This window comes from Lampris incognitus, chromosome 1 (genome assembly GCF_029633865.1).
Source record: "Lampris incognitus isolate fLamInc1 chromosome 1, fLamInc1.hap2, whole genome shotgun sequence".
In the NCBI taxonomy this organism is placed as follows: domain Eukaryota; kingdom Metazoa; phylum Chordata; class Actinopteri; order Lampriformes; family Lampridae; genus Lampris; species Lampris incognitus.
Window position 1 is genome coordinate 60,704,025 of NC_079211.1, and position 12,064 is coordinate 60,716,088.

At 51.8% G+C, this 12,064-nt stretch overlaps 1 pseudogene; it reads right to left on the reverse strand.

Annotated features, from left to right (window-relative positions):
• Nucleotides 1-1,967: 1,967 nt before the first annotated feature.
• LOC130110854 (cytochrome c oxidase subunit 2-like) lies at nt 1,968-3,253 on the reverse strand (annotated as a pseudogene).
• Nucleotides 3,254-12,064: the final 8,811 nt, after the last annotated feature.

A 12,064-nucleotide genomic window follows, 5' to 3' on the forward strand; every position in this document is an offset into this window, starting at 1 on the left:
GCGAGTTCTTGGCGACCACAAAAAAAATCAACGTTGCAATGATGCTTTTGAGTTTTTCTCTGTTTTCTTGGACTCGCTTTTTTCTCTCAGAATCTAGCCTCAGTGAAATTGCATCCATTTTATTGTTGAGAACGATTTGGAAATTGTCCGCTTTCAAACATGCATCCTGTGATATGCCTTTTGTGTATGGTCTTTGAACGTCTCTAAAGCATGTTTCCAGTCTGAGAAGTGGACATTAATTAGCTTGCCAGCTTTTCTGTGCCCTCCCTTGCCCACATGCTCGACTGCAAACGCAACACACTGCTTACAAAAACAACCGTCGGACCTTGTTGAGTATAGTAGCCAGCTAAACTGGTCAATCCAATGACGTTGGAAACGTAGTTTACCTCCTAGTTTTGTAGGGAATGTTTGTCCGATATTGGCCGTCCAGTCCAGTGAGTATATTTCTCTTCTCTGTTCGTCTGATATTTTCCCACCAATATAATCCACAAAGTCGTGTGAAAACGTTTCCGAGGTAGAGGACGGCGGGTCTGCTAATTCTGGCTCCGTTTCCGAGGAGGAGGGCAGTGGGTCTGCTAACACTTGCTCCGGAAAATCGGTAACGTTAGTGACCAGATCATCTGTAATGTTCTTTTTTTTTCTTTTTTGAGTCGGGACACGTTGAAACAAAAAAATCCCTGATTTTACGAATATTAACTTTACTGCTCTTGCCTGATTTACAGGTAGCTTTCGGCGGCTCCATTGCTTTTGAAAAGCAAACTATAGATCGACCATTTAGCTAGCATAACCAGTGGCAGGTTGCTTAGCTGACTCGTCAGACCCCTGAGCCAATCAAAAGCGTGTGATTTTATTTGTTTTACGAAACAGACCAATAAGATATATCATGTTTGAAAACAAATTAACTGACAGGTTTTACGCCTGTCAGTCACGATAGATGCAGTGTATGAGTAGACTAGAGGGGCGGTGACAAATACTCAAAACGATAACTAAATAATTATTGGTGCCATTTCAGACGGGCCGTGGGGTTTGGGGGGGGGGGGTTCAGACACGAAAACCACCTACCTGGCTACGTGCCTGTTCGTGGGCCATTAGACGTTCTCTTGTAGATACAGGCTGAGGAGGAGGACAAATACATGGGCCTGGATCATGGCAACAGCGATTTCGAGGAGGGTTAGTAGGAAGAGGAGGGCTCCTGTAGAGATAGCAATGGCTGGTATTAGGGGAGGAGAACAAAAGGTGCTGTGGAGGTTAGTTGGATAAGAAGGTGTCCCGATGTGAGGTTGACTCCAAGGGCTAAGGGGCGAATAAATAGGCTGACTGTTTCGATAATGATTAGGGCAGGAATTAAGGGAGTGGGGGTTCCTTTGGGTAAGAGGTGTCCTAGGGCGTGGGTGAGTTGATTACGCATTCCTGTAATGACTGTGGCTAGCCAGAGGGGGACTGCAAGGGCTAGCTTTAGTGAGAGTTGGGTTGCTGGGGTAAATGTGTAGGGGAGCAGGCCTAACATGTTCAGGGTAATTACATATATTATTAGGGAGACTAGTAGGACTGCCCACTTGTGGCCGGGGGTGTTTAGAGGGAGAAGAAGTTGCTGGACAAATCGATTAATGAGTCAGCCTTGAAGGGTGAGGACCCGGTTGTTGAGTCAGCGGTGGGCTGCGGTGGGAAATAGGGACAACAGAAGAGTCAGGGCAATAATGATTAAGGGGATACCTAAAAGAAAGGGGCTTATGAATTGGTCAAACAGGCTTAGTGTCATGGTCAGGTTCAGGGATGGGTTACAGGCTTTTCCAAGTCTTCTGGGGCGGGGCTGTGGGGAAAGATGTGGGTTGTAGTTTTTGCTGGGAGGAAAACCAGTCAAGAGAAAACAAGAATATAAAATCAAGAAGCAGGGTCCAGCTGTGGCATTTAACTAGAGGTGGGGTTAACCACCAAGTTTTAGCTTAAAAGGCTATGCTGCGTCCGGTTTAGCTTCCTAGTAAGGCATCTTCAAGTATTCGGGAGGATCATGTTTCGAAGTGGGCTAGAGGGACAGCTTCAACTACGACAGGTATAAAGCTGTGGTTAGCTCCACAGATTTCTGAGCACTGTCCATAAAATACTCTCAGGTGTGAGGCGATAAAGGCTGTTTGGTTGAGTCGGTCTGGGACTGCGTCCATTTTAATACCTAAGGCAGGGACTGCTCATGCATGAAGTACATCTTCTGCTGAGACTAGCGTTCGGATGGGAGATTCCACTGGTACAACTATTCGGTGGTCTGCTTCTAGCAGGGGATATTGGCCTGGGGTTAGGTCTTGAGTGGGGATTATATATGAGTCAAATCCAAGGTCTTCATAATCAGTATACTCATAACTTCAGTATCATTGGTGTCCTAGGGTCTTAATTGTTAGGTGGGGGTCGTTAATTTCGTCTATTAGGTAAAGAATTCGAAGGGAGGGGAGAGCAATGGGGATGAGAATTACGGCGGAGGATAGTTCAGATAATTTCAATCTTCTGTGAGTCTAGGATATATTTGTTTGTTAGTTTGGTTGAGACTGTTGTTAGGATGATGTCTCTGGCAGCCCACAGGCCTCCTCTACTAGCTTCTCTTTCCCCCAAGTTCGTTCCAGAGCCTTGGCTAACTCTCTCAATTCTTCCCAAGTAGGTTAGAGATGCCCCCCCTTACCCCTCCCCCCATGAATTTTGGGAGGGGAGGCAGGCGTGGGCGGTCCTGCCGGGCGGGGCGGGGCGGGGCACAGGGTCACAATTTTTGGAAAAATGTAAAAAATGCGCCATTTATTCGCGCGGAAAAAAAGTGGCTAAATTTTTCGAAAAAATACGATTTTCAAAAATTTGTACTTTTTTGATTTTGCCATCTACCGTTTCGTTTAGATGGCCGACTTGTGCTACTATGGGTTATTATCACTCTTTTCATCGGATTCCCACAAGTTTGGATACGAATCCGTTATTCAACCAGATGTCTTCCTCGCTCGATTCAGTCCTTATTTCTTATAAAGGTCCATGCTAGCTAATCGCGCTAGCATTTTCTGGACGTTCCCTTATTCCTGCTTCGCCGAGAAGCACAGCCCTCGACATTGGTTCGACGGATCTTAGTTCCACCGACCTCGGGATTTCTCCAAGTAATACGTGCTCCACTCACCTTGCGTTTCCCCTCGATTTCCCGGTGTAAACTTCCAGAGAAACACGTCTTCAACTCTCCCGCTTTTAAGGAACTGCCCAAACCCTCGAACTCCCTTGATTCTTCCCTAATCATGCGCAGTAGGACCCGATCAACCTTGCCAATCGGCCTTCCCCAGGGGGGATCTTGTATCTGAACCCTATCCGGTGAGGGGTCCCACAACTTGATTTCTCAAAGAGCCTATCTTGCACTTTTCAGGGACTTTTTGGTCCCCTTAGCGTCACTCTCGCTCTCTAAGGGGCCTCGGCATGCGAGTCGGCCGCGGCGGGGGGGCGTCCAGCAGCCGGCGGACCTTCCACTCGGGGTGCCCATCCACGATCTCAGGGGGAGGCGGAGCTGGGGCCGGAGGCATCAGAGGACTGTGGGAGACAGGCTTAACTCGAGACACATGAAAAACGGGATGGATCTTCAAGGAAGCCGGAAGCTTCAGACTCACCGCCACGGGGCTGAGCACCTTCCTGATCTCAAAGGGCCCGAAAAACCGGGGGTTCAGCTTCTTCGCGGTGGACTGAAGCGGGAGGTCCTTCGAGGACAGCCACACCCTTTGGCCTGGTTGGTACGTAGGCGCTGGGGACCGGCGTCGGTTGGCTCCCCGACAGGCGCGCTCAGCTGCCCGGAGCAGAGCAGCTCTGGTCACCTCCCAGATGCGACGACACCGGTTCAGATGGGCCTGCATGGAGGGAACTGCCACTTCCGACTCATGCACAGCAAAGAGAGGCGGCTGGTAGCTCAGGGACACCTCAAAAGGTGAGAGGTCGGTGGCAGAGCTGACCAGGGAGTTGATGGCATACTCGACCCAGGGGAGGAACTGGCTCCAGGAGCTGGGCTTCTTGGCGGCAAAGCACCGGAGGGCAGACTCCACGCTCTGGTTCATCCTCTCCGTCTGCCCGTTAGTCTGTGGGTGATATCCAGAGGCGAGACTAACAGAGGCACCCGACCACTTACAAAAAGCCCGCCATACCTGGGAGACGAACTAGCGCCCTCGGTCCGAGACGACGTCCACATGGGACCAGGGCCGGCTTGGAGTTGGGAGGGGCTGCAGCAGACCCGCGGGTGCCTAGTGAGAGGCCTTGCTGCGAGCACAGATGGAGCAGGCCTTTACAAAGTCCCTGACGTCGTTCCTCATGGTGGGCCAGCAGAAACGCCAAGCCAGGAAGGTGAAGGTGCGGTGGACACCCGGGTGGCAAGCAAACTGACTGGCATGGCCCCACTGAAGAACCCGGGACCGGACTGAGTCCGGTACGAACAGGCGGCGTGGAGGCACGTGGCTCGGGGCGGGATGGGAGCGCAACGCCTGCCTGACCACGGTCTCGATGCCCCAGGTAACCACGCCAACCACCCTGGCCTCAGGAAGGATGGGAGTCGGCTCCTCTGTAGCTGGCTCCCTCCTCGGGTGTTGTCAGGACAGGGAGTCTGCCTTCGTGTTGCGGGACCCGGGGCGATAAGTCAGCGTGAAGTCAAACCGACTGAGGAAGCTGGCCCACCGTGCCTGCCGACCATTGAGGCGCTTGGTTGCTCGGATAAACGTCAAGTTCTTATGATCAGTCCAGATGGTGAACGGCTGTTCCGCCCCCTCCAGCCAATGGCGCCACTCCTCCAGAGCAGCCACCACTGCCAGCAGCTCCCGGTTCCCGACATCGTAGTTCTCCTCGGCGGAGAGGAACCGGCGAGAGAAGAAGGCGCATGGGTGGACCTTCTGGTCAGACGCTGACCGCTGGGAGAGGACAGCCCCCAACCCGGTGTCCGAAGTGTCCACCTCCACGATGAACTGCCTCTTGGGGTCGGGGTGGAGCAGGACCGGGGCGCTGGTGAACCTCTCCTTGAGGGACTGGAACGCAGAGCGGGCAGCCGGGGACCAGATGAACGGCTGGTAGGGGGAGGTCAGCCTGGTGAGAGGTTCTGCCACGCGGCTGTAGTTCCTGATGAACCTCCTATAGAAGTTTGCAAACCCGAGGAAGCTCTGTAATTCTTTCCGGGATGTGGGATCGGGCCAGTCCACCACAGCCTGGATCTTGCGGGGGTCGGCCCGGGTCTGTCCCCTCTCAACGATGAAGCCCAGGTAGTCAACGGAAGGGGAATGGAACCGGCACTTCTCTGCCTTGACGAAGAGCCGGTTCCGGAGGAGACGTTCGAGTACCCGGCGGACATGCTGGACATGTTCCCCGAGGGTCGTGGAGAAGATGAGGATGTCATCGAGGTAGACCACCACAAACTCGTCGAGCATGTCACGGAGAATGTCATTCATAAGAGCCTGGAATACCGCCGGGGCGTTGGTGAGGCCGAACGGCATGACCAGGTACTCATAATGACCCCGGGGCGTCTTAAAGGCTGTCTTCCACTCGTCCCCCTTCCGGATCCGGACCAGATGATAGGCACACTGGAGGTCCAGCTTAGTGAAGACTGTAGCCTGAGTGAGGGGCTCAAGGGTGGAACTCATGAGAGGAAGGGGGTACTTGTTTTTGACGGTTATCTCATTGAGTTGGCGATAGTCAATGTAGGGTCGGAGGCCCCCGTCCTTCTTCTTCACGAAAAAGAATCCAGCTGCCACCTGGGAGGACGAGGGCCGAATGAGCCCCGCTGCCAAGGACTCGGAGATGTACTCGTCCATCGCCGCCTTCTCGGGGATGGTCAGACTGTACAGACGACTGCTGGGAAGGGGTGCCCCAGAGTGGAGGTCGATAGCACAGTCATAAGGCTGATGAGGAGGAAGAGATTGGGCCCAGGTCTTGCTGAAAACCTCACCTAGCTCATGGTACTAAGGGGGAACAGAGGAGAGGTCTGGTGGCGGGGTACTAGGGGCACGTCGGGGGGATGGGCCGGGAGCAGCCTGGAGACATTGGGCATGACAGGAGGCGCTCCACTCCATGATGGTACCGGAGGCCAGGCGATGTGTGGCTCATGCTGCACGAACCAGGGGCGCCCTAGGATCACAGGGACTAACGGGGACTGGATGATGTAGAACCAAAGTCTCTCCACATGGTTCCCTGCTATGGTGAGAGAGACAGGGTGGGTGCGTTGGGTGACGCTGGCCAGGCAGCGCTCGTCCAGCGCGGAGGCCTCCATGGGCTTCTCCAGCGTCTCTAGCGGGATGTTAGCCTGGGCAGCAAACTCTGAGTCCAGGAAACACTCATCAGCCCCTGAGTCGAGGAGTGCACCCACCGTCAGCCGCTGGTCAGCCCAGGCCAGGGTAACGCTAACCAGATGGTTCTGTGGGGCAGGACGGCGGGAACAGGAGAGGCGGCTCACTAGGATGTCCCGGGGCCCCAGGGAGCCTAGTCTCTTGGCCGAGTGGGGCAGCCGCTGATCAGATGTCCCTTCTGGCCACAGTAGAGGCACTGACCCGCCTTGAACCGGGCCTCCCGTTCGGCCGGACTAAGGCGCGTGCGCCACAGCTGCATAGGTTCCTCCCCCGTCGTGGTCTGGGGCGCGGGGGGAGAAACGGCCACAGGGAAAGTGGGGCGAACAGGAGTAGGGGTCCTGTCAGGAGTGTTGGACGATTGGGGAATGGACGGGGATCCACGCAGGGCTCGCTCGCGCCTCCTCTCCCGGAGGCGTCCATCGATGCGGATGGCGAGCTTGATCAGGTCATCGAGGGAGGTGGGCTCCTCCCGGGTGGCTAACTGGTCCTTGACAGCCTCGAAGTGACTGGTCGTTCCAGCTGCTCTCAGCTGCGGCCAGCCTGAACTCCACCGAGTAGTCTGTGACACTGCCACTGCCCTGCTGGATACTGCTCAGCCAAGCACCAGGGTCCTGGCCACCGACTGGATGGTGGAAAACCTTCCGTAGTTCCGCCAGAAAGTCCTCATAGGTGAGGCAGAAACTGGCCCTCATGGACCAGGAAGCAGTGGCCCACTGAGCTGCTCGGCCTGTGAGCAGGTTGGTCACGTAAGCGAAACGGGCAGCATCGGACGTGAACATGCTGGGTTGGTGCAGGAAGACCAGCTCACACTGCATGATGAACATGGCACAGGTCTCAAAGTCGCCATCAAATGGTCGTGGGCTGGAGAGGCAGGGCTCCCGGGGAACTGGGTTGAGCCCCACAGGGTTAACTGGGGCAGCGGGCCCAGGGGGCAGGTTACCCACGACTCCAGGGGCAGGCTGGCCCGGCGGCTGGATGGTGAGAGCCGCCGTGATGGTCTGCAACTGCCGCAGGATCTCTGCTTGTTGGCTCGCCAACACCGCCTGCTGGCTCGTTAGGTTACCCACACAGGCCTGGAGGGGCTGGACCTTAGTCTGAAGATCCCTCACCGCAGCAGAGGCCGCCTCTAGCTGCTGGGTGTGGGAGTTGGCCAGTTGGATCTGTCTGATGAGAGCCGCTTGAACCGGACTGGTTGGTACGCTCTCTGTGTCGGCTGGGGTCGTCATGGTCAGTTCGTACTGTTAGGGTTTGCGGAAAACCCCAAGCGCACGACACCAGACAGAGATGGGGTTAGCCGAAAACTGGCGTACTTTATTCCTTGCTTGTACAACGTTCAAACACAGGAAGGCAATGAGCGACAAGAAAACGGGAAGTCCAAGGAAAAAAACTCGCGGGTAATCCAAACTGGGAACACGGCAGGATACTTCCACGGGGAAACTTTGCAAGGGAAACCATAAACCAAGGGCTGGGGTGAGCTCGGAGAGAAAAGCACCGTAAGGGAAGAGTAGCCACTACTGCGAGGAGGTTACGGCACGAACTGACAACGGGCGCTGGGAGACAACCAAACTTAAGCCGAGCCCTGACGGCTAAGCCCGGCCCTGACGAGCTGATTGGCTGCCGGCGCGGGGTGGGCGAGCCGTAACAGTTGTCAGAGTACTTTAATTAATAGTTGTAATTTTTGAATCCAAATTTCTTTATTTATAAAAAGAAACATTACATGGTAGCAGGAGTGGTCCAGAGACAGCCGTCATGGAAAGTCTGAAGCCGCCTGACGCCGTGAATTGGAATGGAAATGTGGACTACGAGTGGCGGATGTTCAAACAACGATTCATGCTGTACCTGCAAGCCCTCGGACTGGATGACGCACGGAAGATTGCACTGCTATTTACCGTCGTGGGACCTCAAGCATTGAAGGTATACAACACGTTTGTTTACACCGACATAGCTGACAAGGACACGTTCGTCGAAGTTGTCAAGACGTTTGATGAATATTGTTCGCCAAAGAAAAACGAGACATTCGAACGGTACGTGTTTCGCATGCACACGCAGCAACATGGTGAGAGCATTGACATTTTTTGACGGACTTGAAATTGAAAGCTACGACGTGCAATTTTGGAGAGCTGCATGATTCAATGATCCAGGATCAATTAGTGTTTGGCATTAATGACAAGAAAGTGAGAGCGAGATTACTACGAGAAACGGACCTTACCTTAGCTGGAGCTGTGAGGATATGTCATGCTAGTGAGGTAGCCCTGCAACATGCTAGAACGGTCGGTGGTGGCGCGAAGGAAAGTAAAAAAGACATCGCAGCGATAGCCATTGTGCTTGCACGGGCACAGAAACAGAGAACATCATGGCAGTCGAAACAGCAAAAGGGCTTAGAGACTTTTAATTGTAAAAGATGTGACACTCGACATGCATCAAAACAATGCCCAGCTTATGGCAAAATTTGTAATAAATGTGAAGGACAGAATCATTACGCGAAACAATGCTTTTCCAAGGGGAAACAAAGCCGAGGTGGACGTGTGCATGCAGTGGAAGAAACTGATCTCTGTGATTCATTCTTTGTGGGAATGGTAGCGCAGGAAGATGTCACGCGTAAAGGGACTGAACAGTCAAGTGTGAACAGAATTGAGCAGGACAAGTGGACTGTTCCATTGTATATAAACAGAGCTGTCATTCCTCTCAAGCTGGACACAGGAGCAAAGGCTAACTTGATGAATGAGCTCGACATCAAAGCCATGAAGGTAAAGCCACGCATTCGTCCAGGATTCTATTCCACTCAAAGCCTACAATGGACAGCTCATCAACACCAAAGGCACATGCAGACTCAAGGTGAGAGTTAAAGGGAAAAAAAAACACAACCTCATGTTTTTAGTAGTTCCAGAGGGACACGACTCACTGCTAGGTGATCAGGCATGTGAAAATCTAGGCTTAGTCAAGAGGGTGTACCGCATCAATGTCAGTGCACAGAACAGCGTAGCGTCAACAGTGGATCAGTATCCAGACAGCTTCAAAGGGTTTGGTGTCTTACCATTCACCTACAAGATACAGCTAAAAGATGATGCACAGCCAGTCGTCCATGCTCCCAGGCGGGTTCCAGCACCTCTACGAGACAAGCTGAAACAAGAACTCCACCGAATGACTTCACAGGGAGTCATACAAAAGGTGGAGGAGCCCACGGAGTGGGTGAATTCGATGGTGTGTGTCAAGAAACAGAACGGCGACCTACGTGTGTGCATGGATCCGAAAGACCTGAATGCCAACATAAAGAGGGAACATTACCAAATCCAACCAGAGAGGAAATAACAAGTGAGATGGCTGGTGCAAAGTTCTTCAGCAAGCTGGATGCATCCCAGGGCTTTTGGCAGATAAAACTACACGCGGATAGCACAAAGTACTATACATTCAATACACCGTTATCCGCTACTCTTTCCAAAGGCTGCTTTTTGGAATCTCCTCTGCTCCCGAAGTGTTCCACAGGACCATGGAGCACATCATAGAAATTATTGACGGGGTACGTGTGTATGTGGATGACATCGTGCTATGGGGAGCCACACTGGAGCACCACAATGAGAGGCTCATCAAAGTGCTCCAAAGTATCCAGAAGTATGGACTGAAGCTAAACAGAGCAAAATGTCAGTTTGGTGTGAAAGAAATCACCTTTCTGGGAGACAAGCTGTCAGAAACAGGTGTGGAGCCAGACAAGAGCAAGGTGACAGCAATACTGGATATGTCCAGGCCCGAGGATAAAAAAGATGTGTTGAGAGTGCTGGGAATGTTCAATTTCATCGGCAAATTCATATCAAACCTGTCCTCAAAAAATGTGCACCTGAGAGAGCTGTTGCACGACAGACCTGAGTTCAAGTGGACTGAAAGATCATGAAAAGAAATGGACACGACTGAAAACCACTCTCACAACAGAACCAGTGCTGACGTTCTTCGACCCGTCCAAAAAGATAAAGATAACAACTGATGCATCGAAAAATGGGATTGGAGCGGTGTTACTACAGGCTGATGGAGAACAATGGAGGCCAGTCGTCTACGCATCAAGTAGAATGTCCATGGCTGAATGTCGCTATGCACAAATTGAAAAGGAGTGTTTGGGACTGGCATATGGCTTTGAAAAATTCCACAGTTATGTCTATGGCTTACCAACGTTCGTGGCAGAGACAGACCACAAGCCGTTAATAGCCATCAACAAGAAAAACCTCAGCGAGATGTCACTGCGAATTCAAAGACTGATGATGAAGCTACAACACTATGATTTCGAACTGATCTACACACCGGGTAAGCACATTGTGCTTGCTGATGCTCTGCCCAGAGCGAGGACACAGAGTGAAGCACACAGTGAGAGCTCCACAGAGACGGATGTGACTCTCCACGTGAACCTGATTACTGAATCACTACCTGTGTCTGACATGAAATCCAAGCAGATTGCAGCTGAAACAGTAAAGGACACAGCCCTACAGAAAGTAATCAAGAATCTGAATGAGGGTTGGCCTAGAGGTGAATGTCAACAATATTACAACATCAGAGCTGAGCTGAGCGTTGTCAGTGGGTTTCTACTCAGAAAAGACAGAATTGTCATTCCTCAGTCACTGAGACCAGAGATGCTGAAAAGGCTGCACGAGGGGCACCTCGGTATGGAAAAATGCAATAGAAGGGCCAGAATAGCCGTTTATTGACCAGGAATCAATGCACACATCAATAGGCTGGTCTCAAGCTCTGAGACCTGTCTGAAGGAGCCAATGGCAATCACAGGCCTACCAGACGAGCCGTGGCAGAAAGTTGGGACTGACCTGTTTCACCTGGATGGAAAAATTACGTGCTGGTGATTGACTACCTGTCAAATTATCCAGAGATGGCGCTGCTTCCCAGCATATCTGCTACTTGTGTGGTTAGAAACATGAAGTCAATATTTGCAAGACATGGAATCCCACAGATCGTCTACAGTGACAATGGATAATGCTATAGCAGCCAAGAGTTCCAGGACTTCGCCAAAGAGTATGACATTCGACATGTGACCTCAAGCCCCCTGTATTCCCAGTCAAATGGTAAAGCAGAAAAAGGAGTTCACATAGTCAAACAGCTGCTCAAGAAAGCACGAGACAGCTGCTCAGATCCATATCTAGCTCTGTTGAGTTACCGAGCTTTGCCACTTGAACATGGCAAGTCTCCTGCTGAGATTCTGATGGGACGTAGGCTATGCACCACGCTTCCCTGCACTGAAGAGCAAAAGAAGCACAAAGAGATGAAACAGAAACAAAAGCATCTGCAAGAGACAAAAAGCAAACTATGACAAGTCATCGAGAAGCTTAGTGCCACTGGCAAGACATGATACAGTGAGACTCAAAGATTCCAACAAGCTGGAATAAGAAAGCCACTATTCTGGAGGAAGTAAGTCCAAGATCCTACATAGTCAGAACAGAGGATGGCCAAATCCTGAGGAGGAATCGAAGGAGCTTGCTGAAAACAGAAGAGACACTGCAAGAACAAACAAATGTGAAGAAGATCCAACCTGCACTGCATCCGCTGAACCACCAGCTGAGCAGAGACACACATCACCTGCACACTCACCTGAAAACTCACCTGTGCTGAGAAGATCCACACGCAAGGTCAAAGCACCTGACCGGTTGAATCTGTAATGTAAAAAAAAGAAAAGAAGAAGGAACTGAGCTGTATATTTGTGAGTTGTCTTGAAAGAAAGACTGAAATCAAACATGAACACTCACTTAGTAAAAAGA